The 4,085-nt window shown below is 45.3% G+C and overlaps 2 non-coding genes across 2 annotated transcripts; both read left to right on the forward strand.

Moving 5' to 3' along the window:
• Positions 1-249: 249 nt before the first annotated feature.
• Trnac-gca (transfer RNA cysteine (anticodon GCA)) lies at positions 250-321 on the forward strand. The gene has a single exon. It is a non-coding gene; the product is annotated as a tRNA-Cys (tRNA).
• Positions 322-3,054: 2,733 nt separating this feature from the next.
• Positions 3,055-3,126, forward strand: Trnac-gca (transfer RNA cysteine (anticodon GCA)). Its single transcript has one exon. It is a non-coding gene; the product is annotated as a tRNA-Cys (tRNA).
• Positions 3,127-4,085: the final 959 nt, after the last annotated feature.

Raw genomic sequence — 4,085 nt, forward strand, 5'->3', positions numbered from 1 at the left:
CTTAACCCCTGAGCCAACTCTCCAGACTGTGCACTCCAAGATTTTGAATGTGCCTGCCTCAGCTGGGAACTAGGGCAGGAGCATGCTGGTCATGAGGATGTGGCAGTTGGGTATGTGGAGACACCGCAGGGCTGGGCCTCTTGGGAGGAAGCAGATTATGGTAGAGCACTGGCAAGCGTGCATGCCAGACAGCAAGTCAGGGAGTGGCCATTCAGGTTTAGAATATTTATTATGCATACATAACCAGGTGGGGGTATAGCTCAGGGGTAGAGCATTTGACTGCAGATCAAGAGGTCCCCGGTTCAAATCCGGGTGCCCCCTCCCTTTTTTTTCTCAATGAACACAGTGTTTTTAGTTCTGTTTTTTTTTTTTTTTTCATGTACATGAATTCAGCATGAGGATTTGGAGAGAGAAAACAACAGTGGCAAATATGATATGTGGATATGTGTGTTTGTCAAGCCTGTTCAGAGAGAATAAGACAGGAGGGTGACGGGAGACAAAGATAGGGAGAAAGAGAGACCCAATCTCTCTTGGCATCTCCACAGTCTGTAGAAGGTGACATTTTCTCTTCCTCAAAGACATGAGTAGGTTTTTCTTTCTCTTAAAACTTCAACAACTATAGGGCATACTAATTAATACACCTTATGGAGGGTAATGAGCTTTTCTCAAAGTCTACACGTTGTAATATGCTCACATCCCCAAAATGGTTGCACATCAAACATATGTATATGGCCAGATTTTAGTTTTGTATTTGGCCAGAGTTTAGTCTTGACAGCCTTAGCAAGTTGATCATGGTATCTAGCATAACATAGATGACTGCCATAAATCTTAGCCAATGGCACGTCCCCAAGTAAGCCCATGAGTGCCAAAAAAGTTGCACAGGTGGCAGGCAGCTTTGGATCATCCTGCAGGGGCTTGGGGCATAATAGGGACCAATGGCTATGGCTAGTGTTCATGGTACAGCTCCAGCAACTCTCTAACTGAGCTGTCCTGGTCCCTGGCTTCCCTCAGTCTTCCTGAACCTGTGGCAACGGGCCTCCCTTTGTGCCATGAGCTACTCACATTTCTGCCAGTCTCTCTCTCCCTCCCTCCTTCTCTCTCTCTCTCTCTCTCCCTCCCTCCCTCCCTCCCCCTCCCTCCGTGCGCCCCCCCCACCCTTTGTATCCATTAGCCTGAGATGCCTGACCTAGTGACAGCAGAAAAGGGGAGCAAAGGCTGATAGGAGCCAGGCTCCTGTATCAGGAGCACATGCACATTCTTTGGTGCCTTTATGCACAGCCCGCCATGGCTCACGTGTGGATATAGCAGAAGACAGCTTTCAAGAGTCAGTCATTCCTTCCACATGTGGGTCCTGGGGACCAAACTCATATGATCAACGACTACAACTGTCTTTCCCAGCCAAGCCATCTCAGCAGCTCAAGTAGTTTTGGGGTTTTGTTTGTCTTTTAAATCACACACTGTCTGTGATGCTTTCGTGTTGACCGTCACCTAGGCAGGATCTAGGATCACCAAGAGACTGGGACGTGCCCATGGAAACCAGTTATGATGAGCCTGGCTCTGGAATGCCTGTGATGCATTGCCTCGATGAAGGACACTGGGGTGGGAAGACCTCCCTCAGTTGTAGGTGGCACCATGCCATGGGCTGGGGTCCTGGACTGGATAAAAAGGAGAACGTAGTCTGAGCGCCCGCATCTGTTACTCCCTGCCTCCCGACTGCTGATGCAGTGTGGCCAGCTGCTCCTGCCACCGTGTTGAGATGGAGTGTTTCCTTGAAAACTGCAACCTTCCTTCCCTGAGTAAAGTTTTTAGGTATTTGACCAAAGCAATGATAAAAATAACTAACATACTATGATTTTAAAAGCTAAAATAAAGGTGAGAAGGGCAGTGTCTGCCTGTAATCCCAGGACCCAGGAGGCTGAGAAAAGAGGAGGATCAAGAATTCAAGAAAAACTTGAGCTACATCCTGAGATCCCTTATCAAATGTCTAAGATGATCCAAGTGTAAAAAAAGAAAAAGAAAGACAGGAAACCAAAATGAGCTCCTGTTACACATACCAGCAATGTCCTTTTCTTGTGGACCGGCCTTGTTGGAACATCTTTCCTTGATAGTGCCTTGGAACCATTTTTTTAATGGTTGCATCATATTCCATCCTGTGATTGTGCCATTATCATGTCTCTGGTGAACATGCAGTTCTTTGTTGACTAAAATCAGGATGCAATGAATCTCTACATCTGACTACACCTGTGTGCATTCTTCCAAGAAATGAGAGAGAGAGAGAGAGAGAGAGAGAGAGAGAGAGAGACAGACAGACAGACAGACAGACAGACAGACAGACACAGAGAGACAGATGGAGACAGACAGACGCACAAAAGAAAGAAAGACAGATAGCCAGAGACAGTGAAAGAGAGAGAGAGACAGAGACACACAAATGGAGACAGACAGAGACAGAGACAGAAAGAGACAAAGAATTTAAAACAGAACCTCACTAAGTAGTCTAGGCTAATCTCAAACTCAGACTCCTGTCTCAGTCTTTGGAGTGCTGTGATTTCTACAATACATGGATAACGCTTTTTTTTTTTTCTTATCAAAAGTAATGTGCTTGATATGAACGATTAAAACATAAATAACAGTGCATTGTTAAAAGCTGTAATCTCTATAATTCCACTCACATACATTTTGTACTTTGCCTGCGCACTGGACAAGTTTATCGGGAACCTTGGCCTTTTATTAAGTAAACATCAAGCCACAGGCTCTGAAATTCTGTACCATGCAAGGGAGATACTGTTTCCTAGTGACAGGGATACAACCTGGGGCAGTGACACAAAGTCAGTGCTCCATCATTGGATTCTCTGGCTGGTTTAAGTGAATCCTTAGCTGTGTAACCCAACAAGGCAGAGGAATGTCATCAGTCATGTACAAGAACAGTGAAGAGTGCTTTCACAAGAGGGAGGTGGAATTCAGAGAAGGCCTGCAATGCCATCCAACTTGTTGGACAGCCTTGTTTATGGTATTTCATTCAGGTAAAGGCTATTAATTGTACTACTTCTCAGGCCAGGGGGTATAGCTCAGGGGTAGAGCATTTGACTGCAGATCAAGAGGTCCCTGGTTCAAATCCGGGTGCCCCCTTCAGGTTTTTCTTTTGCCTCCCTTTTTGGTGATATCCTCACTAGAAATGCTTTCAGTCGCTCTTAACCACCCCCTTTGCCAGCCTGAGCTTTGTCCTTCTGCCACACTGAGGAGTGACAGTTCACACCTCTATCTGGCTCCTCACTTGTCTATGTCCATACCTTTAACTTTGGGACACTTGCTCCCACTCTTGGTAGCCAGAAACTTCCTGAGCTCTAAGCTTGTGAGTTCTATCAGGCACAGTGAAGCAGGAGACATAAGGTCATTAATGAGGCAGGGAGAGTTGCACTACAAAGAGAGGTGTAAGAATATTAAGAAAACTCCATATAAATAATTCTGTAGGAGTGAGAGACCCAAGGAAGGTCAAATGAGAACAGCAAGTGCCCAAGCAAAGGTTCAGCCCCCTGGAGAAGTTTCTGCTTGTTTTTAATTAATGCTTTGGGTTAGTGTACAAGCTACTGGGCTTCACCACAGTGTGGTGTCTATACATATGTATCATTATAGTTTGTCCTCATTTGTCCCCTTCCCCACCTCTATCCCTCTTCCTGCTCAGCTCTCTTTTGTTTCCAAATTATTCTTAATTCCTCTTTCTTATCATATACGTTCCATTACTCCATTTACCCCATTCATTAAGATATTTTCCTCCCAAATGGTGCTGGTCTAACTTGATGTCTACATGTAGAAACATGCAATTAGACCCTTATTTGTCACCATGCACAAAACTCAAGTCCAAGTGGATTAAAGACCTCAACTTAAAACCAGAGACATTAATTCAGTTAGAGGAAAAACTGGGGAAGAGCCTGGGACACATAGGCACAGGAAACAACTTCCTGAACAGTACACCAACAGCACAGGCCTCAATGTCAACAATTAATGAATGGGACCTCATGAGGCTGAGAAGCTTCTGTAGGGCAGGAGACACTGTCAAGAGAACAAAGCAACAGCCTACAGACTGGGAA

Source organism: Acomys russatus, chromosome 10 (assembly GCF_903995435.1).
Source record: "Acomys russatus chromosome 10, mAcoRus1.1, whole genome shotgun sequence".
NCBI classification, from domain to species: domain Eukaryota; kingdom Metazoa; phylum Chordata; class Mammalia; order Rodentia; family Muridae; genus Acomys; species Acomys russatus.